General features: G+C 43.5%; 1 pseudogene; it reads right to left on the bottom strand.

Annotated features, from left to right (window-relative positions):
- Window positions 1–14,436: 14,436 nt before the first annotated feature.
- LOC124623404 lies at window positions 14,437–14,554 on the bottom strand (annotated as a pseudogene).
- Between the last annotated feature and the right edge of the window lie 5,146 nt (window positions 14,555–19,700).

The raw sequence follows: 19,700 nt of genomic DNA, 5'->3' as shown, positions 1-19,700 counted from the left end.
GTTGTGATTACGTGGCATATGGAGGCCTGGATCTGTTCTGAGCGCGTGCACGGATGGGCGAAATTATGCCAGCATGGTTGCTCGTCGTGTTCGATCAGAGGGTTATTAGCTCCTCTCTGTAATAAATAAACGGACTAAACGGATCAACGATGAACTTGAACGGGTGTCATGGGACGTCCGCAACGAACAATAACGAACAAAATGAGATCAAAGAAAAAATAAAGTTCTTAAGGCGACCGCTCGCGATAAGCAGGAAATTCGAGTTCGGGGACCGCTCCGGAATAAATTTTCATGTGTCGCAAAGAGCTGACGTCAGTGCATTCAATCTATTTAGTAATATTTCTCTTTATCAGCAAAGTTTTTCTAGCTATTTCCAGTCTGCTTTTCCGATCCTCTTTGCTTCTGTAGTAGGGTGCTATTTTGCTGCCCATACACCAATAGCAGTCTACTACTTTTAGTGTCTCATTTCCTAAATTAATTCGCCCCGAATCATCACACTTCATTCCACTATACGCCGTTAATGCCTTTCTCTTTTGTTGATGTTCATCTTATAAGTTCTTCGTGTTCTGACGCTTTTGCCGCTCTAATTTTACAAAATTTTACCATGTTGTAGTTTTGGGTGGAGATTTTAATTTACCAGCTATAGACTGGGAGACTCAGATGTTTATAACGGGAAGCAGGGACAAAGAATCCAGTGAATTTTTGTAAGTGCCTTATCTGAAAACTAACTTGAGCAGTTAAATAGAGAACCGAGTCGTGGCGATAACATATTTGACCTTCTGGTGACAAACAGACCCGAACTATTTGAAACAGTTAACGCAGAACAGGGAATCAGCGATCATAAAGCGGTTACAGCATCGAAGATTTCAGCCATAAATAGAAATACTAAAAAAGGCAGGAAGATTTTTCTGTTTAGCAAAAGTGACAAAAAGCAGATTTCGGAGTACTTGACGGCTCAACACAAATGTTTTATCTCAAGTACAGATAGTGTTGAGGATCAGTGGACAAAGTTCAAAACCATCGTCCAATATGCATTAGATGAGTATGTGCCAAGCAAGATCGTAAGAGATGGAAAAGAGCCACCGTGGTACAACAACCCAGTTAGAAAGCTGCTACGAAAGCAAAGGGAACTTCACAGCAAACATGAACATAGCCAAAGCCTTGCAGGCAAACAAAAATTACACGAAGCGAAATGTAGTGTGAGGAGGGCTACGTGAGAGGCGTCCAACGAATTCAAAAGTAAAGTTCTATGTACTGACCTGGCAGAAAATCCTAAGAAATTTTGGTCTTATGTAGGTAGGTGGATCAAAACAAAATGTCCAGACACTGTGACCTAAATGGTACTGAAACAGAGGATGACAAACTTAAGGCCGAAATACTAAATGTCTTTTTCCAAAGCTGTTTCACAGAGGAAGACTGCACTGTAGTTCCTCCTCTAGATTGTCGCACAGATGAAAAAATGGTAGATATCGAAATAGATGACAGAGGTATAGAAAAACAATTAAAATCGCTCAAAAGAGGAAAGGCCGTTGGACCTGATGAGATACCAGTTCGATCTTACACGGAATATGAGAAGGAACTTGCCCCCCTTCTTGCAGTGGTGTACCGTAGGTCTCTAGAAAAGCGTAGCGTTCCAAAAGATTGGAAAAGGGCACAGGTCATCCCCGTTTTCAAGAAGGGACGTCGAACAGATGTGCAGAACTATAGACCTAACGTCGATCAGTCGTAGAATTTTGGAACACGTATTATGTTCGAGTATAATGACTTTTCTGCAGTCTAGAAATCTACTCTGTTGGAATCAGCATGGATTTCGAAAAAGACGATCGTGTGAAACGCAGCTCGCGCTATTCGTCCACGAGACTCAGAGGGCCATAGACACGGGTTCCTAGGTAGATGCCGTGTTTCTTGATTCCCGCAAGGCGTTTGATACACTTCCTCACTGTCGTTTAATGAACATAGTAAGAGCATACGGACTGTCAGACCAATTGTGTGATTGGATTGACGAGTTCCTAGATAAAAGAAAGCAGCATGTCATTCTCAATGGAGAGCTATTCACAATATATATATAAATGACCTTGTGGATAACATCGGAAGTTCACTGAGGCTTTTTGCGGATGATGCTGCAGTATATCGAGAGGTTGTAACAATGGAAACTTGTACTGAAATGCAGGAGAATCTGCAACGAATTGACTCATGGTGCGGGGAATGGCAATTGAATCTCAATGTAGACAAGTATAATGTACTGCGAATACATAGAAAGAAAGATCCTTTATCATTTAGCTACAATATAGCAGGTCAGGGAATGACCATATAAAATTAATCGTCGGTAGAGCAGATGCCAGACTGAGATTCATTGGAAGAATCCTAAGGAAATGCAGTCCGAAAACAAAGCAACTAGGTTACAGTACACTTGTTCGCCCACTGATTGAATACTGCTCACCGGTGTGGGATCCGTACCAAAATGGCTGGTTCAAATAGCTCTGAGCACTATGGGACTCAACTGCTGAGGTCATTAGTCCCCTAGAACTTAGAACTAGTTAAACCTAACTAACCTAAGGACATCACAAACATCCATGCCCGAGGCAGGATTCGAACCTGCGACCGTAGCGGTCTTGCGGTTCCAGGCTGCAGCGCCTTTAACCGCACAGCCACTTCGGCCGGCCCGATCCGTACCAGATAGGGTTGATAGAAGAGACAGAGAAGATCCAACGGAGATTAGCGCTCTTCGTTACAGAATCATTTAGTAAGCGCGAAAGCGTTACGGAGATGGTAGATAAACTCCAGTGGAAGGCTCTGCAGGAGAGACGCTCAGTAGCTCGGTACGGGCTTTTGTTGAAGTTTCGAGAACATACCTTCACCGAGGAGTCAAGCAGTATATTGCTCCCTCCCACATATATCTCGGGAAGAGACCATGAGGATAAAATCAGAGAAATTAGAGCCCACACAGAGGGATACCGACAATCTTTCTTTCCACGAACAATACGAGACTGGAATAGAAGGGAGAACCGATAGAGGTACTCAAGGTACCCTCCGCCACACACCGTCAGGTGGCTTGCGGAGTATGGATGTAGATGTAGAATTATTGGCAAGACTTAAAGTTTTTGTTACTTCTCTGGGAACTTTAAATCCTTTTTCGAAATTTCTCTTTAGTTTCTTTTACTGCTTGCTCTATGTACAGACTGAACAACTTGGTGGGGAGGGTAAAGCAGTTTTTCACTTTACTGCATTCAATGCCGTTCTCAGCTCATTGTTCTTGGCTTGGCAGTCGCCGGCAGAGGATGGTAACAACAGTCGTGTTTGCAATTACCTAACGGACAACCAGAAGAGACAGAGCGAATAGGAGGGAAATGTCGTAGAAGCCGATGTAAAACATGCTCATTGGTTTGATGCAATTTTTCCGAACAGTAAAATTATTTTAATGTATTTGGAGTTTTAAGCATGGTACCCCAACGTAGACTATCTCAGTGGGCTGTCAGCTGCACAATGCTCACTGAAAAGAGAGATCGCACCATCTTAATTTGAAAAGAGAGAGTTTTGACATCTCTGTCAGATAATTGCTGCCATGAGGATTTACTTGAAAATTTTACTAGGAAAAGGTGTACGAGATACTAGTAATGTTTAGAGTGGGCCCACATAGTGAAAAGGGGACAGTCAATGCACCTTTCATATAATTTTCCTTTATCATAATTTTGTGGATTTACCAAGCTATGTTGAGTGTCTTCTCTCTGCCTGTATTGTGTCATATTTTGTCATGCCAGGGATCACTCTGGAACCCAAAATTTAATTTCGTTTTGATTATATTAGACGTTCAGCACACCATCTGTCCTAAACGTGGATGATCGTTGGACGAATGAATATCCGTATAATTACAAACCTTTGCAGCTGGGCAGGTTCAGGTGGATATTCTTGGTTTATACGTGAACATGCCCGGAAGAACAGACATCACTGATGATCCTTCAGCTGTATAAAGGGCGTTTCCGTAAGAGTGTGCAAAAATATAACAGGACATAGAGAATGCTGCACTGAACAATTTGAGGTAGGGAACCTGGGGTCGGAGAAGCCAGCTTGAAGAGACAGGGAAGTAAACTTGTCTACCGCTTTGACTAACATTAATGTTTTCCACCTTATTTACGACTAACGTGCATACAAGTTTACACGTACTGTGCTGTTTATTTACATATACATCCTTTATTTCCTGCAAGGAAACAATGAGGACGAACCTGATTACAAGAAGTCATCATGCAGGTTTTGTTTACTTTACTTGTCTACAAGGTGTCTGTTGTATCGCATTTACAGTATCCCGTGACGGAACGTGCTATGAATCAACGACAGACCCATTCATTACTCAATGCTATTCAGAGACTTACTTTCAATACGATGGAGCAGTACCGGTACAGCATTTCCTGGTCGCTGGATTGGAAGGGGAGGTCCTATTCCATGGCCTGCGAGGTCACCTGACCTGAATCCCCTTCATTATTTCCTATGGGGATATCTACACTCACTTGTGTATGAGACCGCACTGTATATGGATATGGAATTAGTTGCCAGAATTGTAGCTGCATTTGATGTGATTCGAAACACACGGCTGATATTTGCCAGGGTGTATCAGAATATTGTTCGCCGATGTCATGCTTCCATTGAGGTTGATGGCCGTTAGTTTCAGCACATTCTGAAAGCTACAGTGTAAATGGCACGTTCATTGTGTCAGTTATGGTATTTGCAGTTAACTAATGTAAATAAAACAGTACGCAGTTATGTGATTTTATTCTTATTATATCCTTAAGAAGAAATATTGAATTTAATTGATGAAAGGAGAAAATATAAAAATGCAGTAAATGAAGCAGGCAAAAAGGAATACAAACGTCTCAAAAATGAAATCGACAGGAAGTGCAAAATGGCTAAGCAGGGATGGCTAGAGGACAAATGTAAGGATGTAGAGGCTTATCTCACTAGGGGTAAGATAGATACTGCCTACAGGAAAATTAAAGAGACCTTTGGAGAGAAGAGAACCACTTGTATGAATATCAAGAGCTCAGATGGCAACCCAGTTCTAAGCAAAGAAGGGAAGGCAGAAAGGTGGAAGGAGTGTATAGAGGGTTTATACAAGGGCAATGTACTTGAGGACAATATTATGGAAATGGAAGATGATGTAGATGAAGATGAAACGGGAGATAAGATACTGCGTGAAGAGTTTGACAGAGCACTGAAAGACCTGAGTCGAAACAAGGCCCCAGGAGTAGACAACATTCCATTAGAACTACTGATGGCCTTGGGAGAGCCAGTCATGACAAAACTCTACCATCTGGTGAGCAAGATGTATGAGACAGGCGAAATACCCACAGACTTCAAGAAGAATATAATAATTCCAGTCCCAAAGAAAGCAGGTGTTGACAGATGTGAAAATTACCGAACTATCAGTTTAATAAGTCACAGCTGCAAAATACTAACGCGATTTCTTTACAGACGAATGGAAAAACTGGTAGAAGCGGACCTCGGGGAAGATCAGTTTGGATTCCGTAGAAATGTTGGAACACGTGAGGCAATACTAACCTTACGACTTATCTTAGAAGAAAGATTAAGAAAAGGCAAACCTACGTTTCTAGCATTTGTAGACTTAGAGAAAGCTTTTGACAACGTTAACTGGAATACTCTCTTTCAAATTCTGAAGGTGGCAGGGGTAAAATACAGGGAGCGAAAGGCTATTTACAATTTGTACAGAAACCAGATGGCAGTTATAAGATTCGAGGGGCATGAAATGGAAGCAGTGGTTGGGAAAGGAGTGAGACAGGGTTGTAGCCTCTCCCCGATGTTATTCAAACTGTATATTGAGCAAGGAGTAAAGGAAACAAAAGAAAAATTTGAAGTAGGTATTAAAATCCATGGAGAAGAAATAAAAACTTTGAGGTTCGCCGATGACATTGTTAATTCTGTCAGAGACAGCAAATGCCTTGGAAGAGCAGTTGAACGGAATGGAGAGTGTCTTGAAAGGAGGATATAAGATGAACATCAACAAAAGCAAAACGAGGATAATGGAATGTAGTCAAATTAAATCGGATGATGCTGAGGGGATTAGATTAGGAAATGAGACACTTAAACTAGTAAAGGAGTTTTGCTATTTAGGGAGTAAAATAACTGATGATGGTCGAAGTAGAGAGGATATAAAATGTAGACTGGCAATGGCAAGGAAATCGTTTCTGAAGAAGAGAAATTTGTTAACATCGAGTATAGATTTAAGTGTCAGGAAGTCGTTTCTGAAAGTATTTGTATGGAGTGTAGCCATGTATGGAAGTGAAACATGGACGATAACCAGTTTGGACAGGAAGAGAATAGAAGCTTTCGAAATGTGGTGCTACAGAAGAATGCTGAAGATAAGGTGGGTAGATCACGTAACTAATGAGGAGGTATTGAATAGGATTGGGGAGAAGAGAAGTTTGTGGCACAAGTTGACTAGAAGAAGGGATCGGTTGGTAGGACATGTTTTGAGGCATCAAGGGGTCACAAATTTAGCATTGGAGGGCAGCGTGGAGGGTAAAAATCGTAGAGGGAGACCAAGAGATGAATACACTAAGCAGATTCAGAAGGATGTAGGTTGCAGTAGGTACTGGGAGATGAAGAAGCTTGCACAGGATAGAGTAGCATGGAGAGCTGCATCAAACCAGTCTCAGGACTGAAGACCACAACAACAACAACATCTCCTTAAGCTGGCTTCTTTGACTCCAGGTTCCCTACTTCAAATTGTTCAGTGTAGCACTCTTTCTTTGGCCAGTTCAATTTTTGCACGCTCTAACGGAAACATCCTGTATATACATGACGAAAGAGAATTGCGACATCAGCTGCAGTTGGGCATTGAAATAAATCCAATGGTGACAAGATAAAATTTGTCCCCTACCGGGAATCGAACCCAGATTTCCCGCTTATCGCAAGTGGTCGCCTTAACAGATTCGGCTATCCGAGCACGATTCCCGTCCAGTCCAAATCCCCACAAAATGCACACATACATACGTAGTGTCACTTGCCCATTATCCTCATTGCTCACAGCTTCACCTGATCCCCGCAAGAAGTGGAAACGAAGAGTGCATCTGCACTGAAGATATCATTATTTGCCGTCAAGGCTCACGTATTTTATATGTGTAGTGTCTGTTCTTTCGGACAGGTGTTGTTGACTGGTCAGTTCGCCCCTACCATGTTTCCCGGGCTCTGTGCTCGGAGGTGAGGCAGGCTGGTTTAGAACAGAAGTTACTGGGTTGCTGACGAATCGAATCGCATCCGTGCCGCTGTGCCGGCGGTGAGTAGGTTATGTTGTGTGCTTCTGCGCACACGTAGACTGCGATTTTCAACAGGAGCTACCTAGCTCAGGCTTTTCGAGTAAGGAACTCTCTTTGACCTTAAAGTCATTCGTTAGGAGCGTTATCGGTTCTCACGAGCGTTGATTTTGTTATCATTTCACTAAATTCAGACGAGGACGAAATTGTTCGCTACCCCGTGATGATGCACCTCATGCATCGTGATTTTGATTCTGTTCGTGCCTCCTTTCCGCTGCGGGGCACGAGCCCGTTTCGACGATTCAACTTCGGCTAGAAAACTGTGAATATTATCTTAGGTAATTATGTGAATGGCACAGACTTTGCGTGTGAGCAAATGCGCGTTCATGTTGTGTTCCTGACCCAGCATAATCCCCGCTGAGTATTTATGATCAATACAGTTTGTACTTATGGAACCATAGTGTCAGAATTTTTATGTGTGTTCCATGTTTAAGTTCAGGAGTACGCTCCATTTTGTAAATAAATCTACATCTACATCTACATCTACATTGATACTCCGCAAGCCACCCAACGGTGTGTGGCGGAGGGCACCTTACGTGCCACTGTCATTACCTCCCTTTCCTGTTCCAGTCGCGTATGGTTCGCGGGAAGAACGACTGTCTGAAAGCCTCCGTGCGCGCTCTAATCTCTCTAATTTTACATTCGTGATCTCCTCGGGAAGTATAAGTAGGGGGAAGCAATATATTCGATACCTCATCCAGAAACGCATCCTCTCGAAACCTGGCGAGCAAGCTACACCGCGATGCAGAGCGCCTCTCTTGCAGAGTCTGCCACTTGAGTTTATTAAACATCTCCGTAACGCTATCACGGTTACCAAATAACCCAGTGACGAAACGCGCCGCTCTTCTTTGGATCTTCTCTATCTCCTCCGTCAACCCGACCTGGTACGGATCCCACACTGATGAGCAATACTCAAGTATAGGTCGAACGAGTGTTTTGTAAGCCACCTCCTTTGTTGATGGACTACATTTTCTAAGCACTCTCCCAATGAATCTCAACCTGGTACCCGCCTTACCAACAATTAGTTTTATATGATCATTCCACTTCAAATCGTTCCGTACGCATACTCCCAGATATTTTACAGAAGTAACTGCTACCAGTGTTTGTTCCGCTATCATATAATCATACAATAAAGGATCCTTCTTTCTATGTATTCGCAATACATTACATTTGTCTATGTTAAGGGTCAGTTGCCACTCCCTGCACCAAGTGCCTATCCGCTGCAGATCTTCCTGTATTTCGCTACAATTTTCTAATGCAGCAACTTCTCTGTATACTACAGCATCATCCGCGAAAAGCCGCATGGAACTTCCGACACTATCTACTAAGTCATTTATATATATTGTGAAAAGCAATGGTCCCATAACACGCCCCTGTGGCACGCCAGAGGTTACTTTAACGTCTGTAGACGTCTCTCCATTGATAACAACATGCTGTGTTCTGTTTGCCAAAAACTCCTCAATCCAGCCACACAGCTGGTCTGATATTCCGTAGGCTCTTACTTTGCTTATCAGGCGACAGTGCGGAACTGTATCGAACGCCTTCCGGAAGTCAAGAAAAATAGCATCTACCTGGGAGCCTGTATCTAATATTTTCTGGGTCTCATGAACAAATAAGGCGAGTTGGGTCTCATACGATCGCTGTTTCCGGAATCCATGTTGATTCCTACATAGTAGATTCTGGGTTTCCAGAAATGACATGATACGCGAGCAAAAAACATGTTCTAAAATTCTACAAGAGACCGACGTAAGAGATATAGGTCTATAGTTTTGCGCATCTGCTCGACGACCCTTCTTGAAGACTGGGACTATCTGTGCTCTTTTCCAATCATTTGGAACCCTCCGTTCCTCTAGAGACTTGCGGTACACGGCTGTTAGAAGGGGGGCAAGTTCTTTCGCGTACTCTGTGTAGAATCGAATTGGTATCCCGTCAGGTCCAGTGGACTTTCCTCTATTGAGTGATTCCAGTTGCTTTTCTATTCCTTGGACACTTATTTCGATGTCAGCCATTTTTTCGTTTGTGCGAGGATTTAGAGAAGGAACTGCAGTGCGGTCTTCCTCTGTGAAACAGCTTTGGAAAAAGGTGTTTAGTATTTCAGCTTTACGCGTGTCATCCTCTGTTTCAATGCCATCATCATCCCGTAGTGTCTGGATATGCTGTTTCGAGCCACTTACTGATTTAACGTAAGACCAGAACTTCCTAGGATTTTCTGTCAAGTCGGTACATAGAATTTTACTTTCGAATTCAATGAACGCTTCACGCATAGCCCTCCTTACGCTAACTTTGACATCGTTTAGCTTCTGTTTGTCTGAGAGGTTTTGGCTGCGTTTAAACTTGGAGTGAAGCTCTCTTTGCTTTCGCAGTAGTTTCCTAACTTTGTTGTTGTACCACGGTGGGTTTTTCCCGTCCCTCACAGTTTTACTCGGCACGTACCTGTCTAAAACGCATTTTACGATTGCCTTGAACTTTTTCCATAAACACTCAACATTGTCAGCGTCGGAACAGAAATTTTCGTTTTGATCTGTTAGGTAGTCTGAAATCTGCCTTCTATTACTCTTGCTAAACAGATAAACCTTCCTCCCTTTTTTTATATTCCTATTAACTTCCATATTCAGGGATGCTGCAACGGCCTTATGATCACTGATTCCCTGTTCTGTACATACAGATTCGAAAAGTTCGGGTCTGTTTGTTATCAGTAGGTCCAATATGTTATCTCCACGAGTCGGTTCTCTGTTTAATTGCTCGAGGTAATTTTCGGATAGTGCACTCAGTATAATGTCACTCGATGCTCTGTCCCTACCACCCGTCCTAAACATCTGAGTGTCCCAGTCTATATCTGGTAAATTGAAATCTCCACCTAAGACTATAACATGCTGAGAAAATTTATGTGAAATGTATTCCAAATTTTCTCTCAGTTGTTCTGCCACTAATGCTGCTGAGTCGGGAGGTCGGTAAAAGGAGCCAATTATTAACCTAGTTCGGTTGTTTAGTGTAACCTCCACCCATAATAATTCACAGGAACTATCCACTTCTACTTCACTACAGGATAAACTACTACTAACAGCGATGAACACTCCACCACCGGTTGCATGCAATCTATCCTTTCTAAACACCGTCTGTACCTTTGTAAAAATTTCGGCAGAATCTATCTCTGGCTTAAGCCAGCTTTCTGTACCTATAACGATTTCAGCTTCGGTGCCTTCTATCAGCGCTTGAAGTTCCGGTACTTTACCAACGCAGCTTCGACAGTTGACAATTACGATACCGATTGCTGCTCGGTCCCCGCATGTCCTGACTTTGCCCCGCACCCGTTGAGGCTGTTGCCCTTTCTGTACTTGCCCAAGGCCATCTAACCTAAAAAACCGCCCAGCCCACACCACACAACCCCTGCTACCCGTGTAGCCGCTTGTTGCGTGTAGTGGACTCCTGACCTATCCAGCGGAACCCGAAACCCCACCACCCTATGGCGCAAGTCGAGGAATCTGCAGCCCACACGGTCGCAGAACCGTCTCAGCCTCTGATTCAGACCCTCCACTCGGCTCTGTACCAAAGGTCCGCAGTCAGTGCTCTATTCATCAATTTAGTTGGTTAAACTTCTACAAATGTGCATGCCAGCACACCACTTTCTTCCTGTGATCACTAACTTCATGCACGCTATAAGAAAAAGTTACAAGGAAAGAGTTAATAAAGTTCAATCCTTGAACGGTCCATCTGAAGTTCGGTTGTTAGATTTCCGGTGTGCATTTTTCTTTGTGGCAGAAACTAGGGTTAAATTCAATTAATACGAGGGGCGTTCGTCAACTATTTTAACACATTTTTTTCTGTCAGTTTCGGTTGAAAAAATGTGGAATTTGTTATGGGACAGCGAGGAATATGTCAACTCCGGCCCATATACACTCATGGTCATAAATGAAGCATAATTGCAGAATGTGGTGCCACACAACGTGGCGCTACACAAAACTGGCGCTAATAGCATAGGAACATAGGGAACACAGACGACACAGATCTGTAAGTCCACGGTATTGGTGATAAGCTGAGAAAACCGTCCCGAAACACACGTGCTACAAAACGCCACTGTTTCCTGCGCATGTACCCCGACATCAATATGGGATATGATCACCATGCACAAGTACACAGGCCGCACAACGGGTTGGCAAACTCTGGATTAGGTGGTCGAACAGCTGCTGGGGTATAGCCTCCCATTCTTGCACCAGTGCCTGTCGGGGTCTGGAGAAAAGCCAGGCCACTCCATTCGCCTGATATCTTATGTTTCAGGTTACTCCTCCACGATGGCAGCTCGGTGGGACCGTGCGCTATCATCCATCAGGAGGAAGGTGGGACCCACTGCACCCCTGAAAAGGCGGACATACTGGTGCAAAATGACGTCCCGATACACCTGACCTGTTACAGTTCGTCTGTCGAAGACATGCAGGGGTGTACGTGCACCAATCATAATCCAACCCCACACCATCAAACCATGACCTCCATACTGGTCCCTTTCAAGGACATTAAGGGATTTGCATCTGGTTCCTGGTTCACGCCAAATGAAAACCCAGCGACAATCACTGTGTAAGTAGGCTGTGTAAGTTTTTTTATTGGTAACGCCACGTAGCGCTCTGTGTGAAAATCACTGGCTGTGCTGTGTGCAGTCTGTGGCTGGTTTGCGTTGTTGTTGGCTATTGTAGTGTTGGGCAGCTGGATGTTAACAGCGCGTAGCGTTGCGCAGTTGGAGGTGAGCCGCCAGCAGTGGTGGACGTGGGGAGTGAGATGGCGGAGTTTTCACAGCGGATGTTCTGGACAGAGACAGTAAATTTGTAATATTGGATATTATGGACTGATATAGATATTATGACTTTTGAACTCTATTAAGGTAAATACATTGTTTGTTCTCTATCAAAATCTTTCATTTGCTAACTATGCCTATCAGTAGTTAGTGCCTTCAGTAGTTTGAATCTTTTATTTAGCTGGTAGTAGTGGCGCTCGCTGTATTGCAGTATTTCGAGTAACGAAGATTTATGTGAGGTAAGTGATTTGTGAAAGGTATAGGTTAATGTTAGTCAGGGCCATTCTTTTGTAGGGATTATTGAAAGTCAGATTGCGTTGCGCTAAAAAATATTGTGAGTCAGTTTAAGCACAGTCATGTATAATTTTTCTAAGGGGACGTTTCAACTGTTCAGACTATACCTGGACTCGTCCGTGAACATAACCTGGAATCACTGTTCCAATGACCATGTACTGTGTTCTTGACACCAGGCTGTACGGGGTCTCCTGTGACGAGAGGACAGTGGAATGCACCTTGCAGGCCTCCGGGCGAATAAACCATGTCTGTTCAGTCGTCTGTACACTGTGAGTCTGGAGAGGTTCCAGTGGCTTCGATAAGGTCCCGAGCGAGGTTACCTGCAGTACTCCATTGCCGTCTGTGGGCAATGATGGTGAGATATCGGTTTTCATGTGGTGTTGTACGCTGTGGACGTCCCCTACTGTAACGCCTGGTCACGTTTCCTGTCTGCTGGAATCGTTGTCATAATCTTGAGATCAAACTTTGTGGCACACGGAGGGCCCGTGCTATGACCTGCTGTGTTTGACCAGTCTCCAGTCGCCCTAGTATTCTACCCCTCATAACGTCTTCAATATGTGTTCCTTCAACCATTTTCAACACACAGTGACCATTAGCACGTCTGAAAACGTCTGCACACTTACTCGCTGCACCTTGCTCTGACATGCACCAACACACTTCTGCGTATGTGGACTGCTGGCAGCGTCACCGTGCGACGACCGCAGGTCAAATGCACCGCATAGTCATACCCGAGGTGATTTAAACTCGCAAACCGCCCACCAGAGCGTTGTTTCACCATGTATCAGCATTATGCTTAATTTACGAGCATGAGTGTATTTTCATGAAGTTCCGAAAGGTGTCAACGCTGTACGTATCCTTCAAAATGGCGCCTGTAACAGAGCTGCATCCCAAGAAAGAGAGCTGTCACTGAGTTGCATTTGGCGGAAAACCAGAACATCCCATATATTCACAGGCGCTTGCAGAACTTCTGTGGAGATATGGCAGTGAACGAAAGCACGGTGAGTCGTTGGGCGATGCGCCTGTCATCATAGCAATGAGGTCTCGCAAACGTATCCGATCTCCCGCGTGCCGGCTGGCCGTATACAGCTGTGGCTACTGCAGTGTTGGAACGTTCGGACGCTCTTATTCGAGGTGATCGACGGAACACAAACACCTCGCTGCACAATGGATGTGCCTGTTGGTAATGCTAACACATTTATCTACCATTTGGGGTACACAAAGGTGTGTGCCCTCTGGGTTCCTCGTCACCTAACAGAAGACCATAAAGAGCAACGAAGGACCGTTAGTGCGGAATTGCTTGCGCGTTAAGAGATTGATCGTGACAAAACGCTCACAAAACTTCACAGGATTGTTCTTCCTCATCCACCCTACCGCTCGGATCTCGCACCTTTCGACTTCCATCTGTTTGGCCCAATGAAGGATGCACTCCACGGGAAGCATATGTAGATGATGGGGAGGTTATTGATGCCGCAAGACGTTCGCTCCGTTGTCGACAAGTAGAGTGATACCATGCAGGCATTTCCAGTAAGGTGGCTTGAGGCCATCGCAATTAACGGAGATTATGTTGAAAAATGGGGCTTTGTAGCCAAAAGAGTGGGGAATAATATGGTGTATTGGAATCCTGAATAAAACCAACCTGCTTTTAGAAAAAAAAAGTTTTGCATTACTTACTAAACGGCCGTCGTATTTGTGGGACTTCAGACGACTTTGCACTCAGATAAAGGCAAAGATTGTTAAGCACAGTATTTCTTCAATAGGAAGCTCGCAGCTACGAAAGTCCCTGTTATAAGGCGGAAGGTTATCCCATCAAATACCAATACTTAGACGTTTTGTAAAGACAGTAATAATTTGAAAAAGCGCTCCATCTTCAGGCCACAAGTGGCCGATCGGGACCATCCGACCACCCTAGTTAGGAGGGGCGTGTGGTCACCACACCACTCTCCCGGTCGTTATGATGGTTTTCTGTGACCAGAGCCGCTACTATTCCGTGGAGTAGCTCCTCAATTGGCATCACGAGGCTGAGTGCACCCCGAAAAATGGCAACAGCGCATGACGGCCCGGATGGTCACCCATCCAAGTGCCAGCCACGCCCAACAGGGCTTAACTTCGGTGATCTGACGGGAACCGGTGTATCCACTATGGCAAGGCCGTTCTCCTCACCGTAATAATAGGCGTCCTTTTAATAGAGAGTCAATTCAGTATCTTTAGTCGTAGCCACTTGGCTCGGCAGAACTAGAGATAGCATTATCTGATGAAGTACAGGCGAAAAAGGAGTTACTCACCTGTTCGTAGTGTCGCATTCGGGAGGACGACGGTTCAATCCCGCGTCCGGTCATCCCGATTTAGGTTTTCCATGATTTCCCTAAATCGCTCCAGTCAAATGCCGGGATGGTTCCTTTGAAAGGGCACGGCCGACATCCTTCCCCATCCTTCCATAATCCGATGACCTCGATGTCTGGTCTCCTCCCCCAAACAACCCAACCTGTTCGTAGTGAGCAGCAACGACAGATTCCATTTGTGTTCTGCTCTCTCCCCAACTGAAGGTGGAGGCTGTAACGTTCCCTGGCAAACTCACATTATTAAACAAGAGTTTATTTGTACCATATACGCCGCTCTGGGCAAGTTGTATATATCGTAATTATTGAACAAAAAATATTACTGAATGTGGTGTAAAAGACATTTGTTATTCTCCTTATATTTTTTGTTGTAATATTTCTCTGTATTTAGGATAGGAATTTTTCTGTATTTATTATGTGATTGTAAAATGTGTCAGTATTTGCGATAGCAGAGATATATATAAAATGTTGTCAGAAGAGAATAATATCGTCAATTTGCAAAGAAATGTTAATAGTCAGCAATACTATTTAAGCACAATGCATTATGTATTCTTTGGTCTTCTCTGTTCAGAAGTCATTGCGGTAGGACACTGTGAAAGAGTTTTTTACGGATGGGTAGACTTCTTTTGTCTCTGTCTGGACTTAGCCGCCATTAGACGATGCGTTACGAATTAATGTGAGTTGTATTGTTGTTTGATCTAAATATATTAGAGTTTATCAAAAGTGTGAATTATTTATGTAAATTAGCTTGCCCACGTCATCTATAAAATTTCTTTAAGAATTTTTCAGCATTTTTTAGCGGTGTTGCTGGGCTGTGCCGCGACCAACAATAGGCGGCACATTTAAAAAATGGTTCTACAACAAAGTTCGCACGAAAGAGAATTAACTTAAAAGCAAAAGATAAAATTTATTATTCTTCTTTAACGAAATTTCAAATCAATTCCAATCATTTCGACGATTTCGTTAAATTGGCGCCCAACGTGGGGCTCGAATATGCAGTGGCCACTAAATACCCGTGAGATAACTAGGGAATTAATATAGTCGAACTTTGTTGCAGAACATTTAATAATTTTTCTATGTATTGTATGTATTGCATAACCAATATTGTGTGGTAATACCTGTGTATGTTTTTTTGCATGAGAACACTATGTACCCAGAGGCAAGCTGAAGAAGAGAGCTCTATATTTCGAAAAATTAATTACCTACCACAATATCAGGGGGCAGCTGCACCCAAGATAGATCACCAAAAGGTAAAGCTACAGTGTAGTTGTCCTGTGGGTAGTAAAGTAGCCTCAGTGCAGTGTTCGCGGATCATTAGTGGTGTGCTTGTTGTTAGTACTTTGTTTTAAAATAACAGGACATTTAGGTAGTTAGTCATTGTAGTATATAGTAAGTGTGTATTAGTTAATGTCCATTTCTTGTGTGATTATGTCAGTGAAACCTGAGTGTTAGGATATTTAGTTCAGATTTTATTTCTTTTGTTTACTATGGTTAGATTGCGTAGTCAGAAAGATATCAACATGGATAATGAGCAACAGTCAGTAAGTAGTGATACTGAGTTAGAAAGTGGGACACAAAGTAATGTTAGTGATGTAGTTCGAGAAGTACAATATGAAAATCTGGGGGCAGAAGGGCAAGAAATGTTGCCATTGCCACCCAGTGATTCAGTTGATAGCGGAAATACTGTGCCATCCGCAAGCACTGGACACGGACCAGAGAGTGATGAGGTGTCAGAAGTGCAATCATTAAGAGTTGTGTTCGAGCGCATGCTCAATTTCCAAGCTGAATTTGTACGTGTGCAAGCAGAGCGTGATAGAGAACGTGATGCTAAACAAGCAGAACGCGATAGAGAACGTGATGCTGAACAAGCAGAGCGTGACCAGAGATTGGTAGCTGAATTTGCCAAACAAGCAGAGCGCGATAGAGAACGTGATGCTAAACAAGCAGAGCGTGACCGACGCCTGCATGAGAGGGACTTGCAGTTGATGCAAACTCTAGAAGTTATGCAAAGTGAGATTGTTAGTTTGAAACAAAAATATGAAACCATACCCAAAACGGTGCAAGAATTAAGCGAAAGAGTAGATAGTGTTCAAGTGGCTAACGCCAATATAGTAGAGGAAATCAGTGTCCTGACTAATAGGGTCGAACAACTAGAAATTGACACAACTCAAGTAATTGAGAACAAAGTGATCGAACAAGTGCTCAAAGTAGAAAATGAAGTCATAAAAGAAATAGATTAGAAAGTGCACGCCGCAATTGAGGCCAGAGATGTGGGCTCAAGTGCGGATGTGCAGGATCTAAAAAGGATAGTGCACAAAGACATTCAGCTGTGGCAGCGGAGTGTGGACCGTCGTCTTGCCGAAATGGAGCTTAGCTTGCGGCATGACGAGGCACGGGCGTATGTCACGCCAGCCAGGTCCCTTTTTTTTTTTTTTTTTTTTTTTTTTTAAATGGACTTGTAGTCCGGGGTGATAAGTTACAATACAGCATCACCGGTCTATTGCGGTCTAACTGTGTCGGTGAGGCAGTAAATTTCCACAGGGCAGTGACTGCATCACTGCAATTCACTTTGGAGGTGCAATGATAGGCATATAAATACTGCAGTAAAAAATTGCGACTGCGAGACAGAACAGGCAACCAATGTACGCGAAACAAATAAATGTCATTCCAAAGTAGTGATTGAAGAAAGCTTGATTAGGAACCGACAGTTTCAGATCTTTACAACGGAGAAGAAATCTGTTCACCCTGTAGTGTTTATCAAGGGATTTAGAAACATTTTGCCTAGCGTTTGGAGTCATACCCAGAAAATGCAGTTCGTTATGTCCTACATGCAAGGAGATGCTGCATTATGGGCAACCGAAGCAGCTGACAGTTGTGATACATATGAGCAATTTGAAAAAGCATTCTTGGCCAAATATTGGTCAACATGTATCCAGGAGAGATTACGGAAGGAGGTATATAATCCAGAGCCGTATTCTCCACGACTAGGCAATTTGCGAAAATATTTCGAGAAGTACATTAATAAGACCCGTTACTGGGACGAACAGATTTCATCCCGGGATTTGATTAGACTTTTGAAATCACACTTGCCGATACATGTAAAGGAAAAACTTATACACGTGCCCGAAAATGATATGGAACATTTCTTGTCTGTTCTGGACTCAATTGACCTGATTCAGGAGGATGTTAAGGCAGCCTCTGAACAGGCTAGAAGTAACGGAAACGGTTATAGAAATGGTCGAAATAACACGCCTCCACCAAGTAATGGAAACGGCGGAGGTAATAATAGGAGACAAGAGTATGCACAGAACGGAAATAGAGGTAGAGACCGGAACGGCAATGGTCCGCCGGTGAATAATGACCGGAAAAGGAGGTTCGATGACCGGTATGAGACAGGCCCACCAAGCAATAATAGATGGAAAAATGCCAGGGGGCCGAGCAACACTAATACTTATAATGATGCAAACCGAACTTGGCCGCAGAACCAGAGGCCCAGTCCGGACCGGCAAAACAGTGATAGGTATGACAATAACCGACCGCCACCACAAAATGCGCCAATTGCGCAACCGTGGCGGCCGACGCAACACAACGTGCACATAGTGGAGGTCAGTGACACAGAGCAGCCACGCCCATCCACTAGCAATAATTCAACAAACTAGATGCAGCCGAGATACGCTCTCCATCGTCGGCTGAGGTTTGGAGTGAGAGCAGCCCGACACAGAACAAAACACCGAACAAAATCTGTATCCTTAGGTATAATGACGGGGTACAGATGGGAGATGAATTAATAACTGAACCATCCACGTGCATAAAGGAGCACAAAGACAAAGTACAAGCGATAATAGGGGTCAAAATTAATAATATTGATGTGCAAGCGGTCGTAGATACAGGTGCTACTGTCAGTGTTATGAGTATGGACTTATTCAAAGTACTGGGGAAGGAAAGGCGTATGCTGACTTTTCCCGTGAATAATTGTAAAGTCACTGGAGCCATAAGTGCACAGCGACAAATAATTAAACTCCAAGTGCGGGTAGAGATGTATTTAGGGGATGAAGCCATAGCGTGCTCATTCCTCGTAGTAAAGGGTTTAAAAGTAGCCTGCATTTTGGGGGTAGATTTTTTAAGAGAAAGGGACGCATTAATCAACCTTTCTCGGGGAAAATTAAGCTTGATGAATGCTGGTAGGAGAATAGAATTGTCCATGCTCAGATCTGAAGAGGTACCTGTACCTAATTGTAATGCTATTAACATAAAGTGTAGGAATCAGTCGATACTACATTTAGACAATCATTGTCTAGGACAGAATCTCTATTATCCTGACGTACAAGGTGATCAATTAAAAGCAAATGTGGACGCACTTGTGAACAAAGTATCACAGTCCGAAAATTTGGACTCTATGCAACAGCAGGATTTGGTACAGTTATTATCTAATTATGCAGATGTATTTTCAGAACGACCAGGAATTGTTAAGGGATATCAGTACAATATCGAGGTGAAGCCTCACAAAACTTACTGTCGAGCCTCATACTCCATTCCTTGGTCCAAGAAGGAAATAGTAGCTAAAGAAATAAGAAAACTGATCGAGTGGGGAATAATAGAACCGTCTTTGTCCCCTTATAGTAGTCCTTTGGTGGCGGTAGCAAAAGCAGACGGACAGGTACGGTTAGTACTAGATGCGAGAGACATAAATGAAATTATTGTACCTGTTAGGACTCATCCGGAAAATCTTGATGAGCAAATTCAAAAATTTCATGGAGTGCAATATTTGACATCTATTGATATGAGAAGTTCTTTCTGGCAAATCCTGCTCACACCCGAGTCGAGGAAATATACTGCATTTATATTTGGGGGAAGGAGCTACCAATTTAGGGTACTACCTTTCGGCTTAAATGTAAGTGCAGGAGTTTTCATAACAGCCCTCGACGCGGTTTTAGGTCCGGATTTGCTACAAAGGGTAACAGTGTA

The sequence above is a fragment of the Schistocerca americana genome, chromosome 7 (assembly GCF_021461395.2).
Source record: "Schistocerca americana isolate TAMUIC-IGC-003095 chromosome 7, iqSchAmer2.1, whole genome shotgun sequence".
NCBI lineage: Eukaryota > Metazoa > Arthropoda > Insecta > Orthoptera > Acrididae > Schistocerca > Schistocerca americana.
This window is presented reverse-complemented; position numbering and strand designations above follow the sequence as displayed.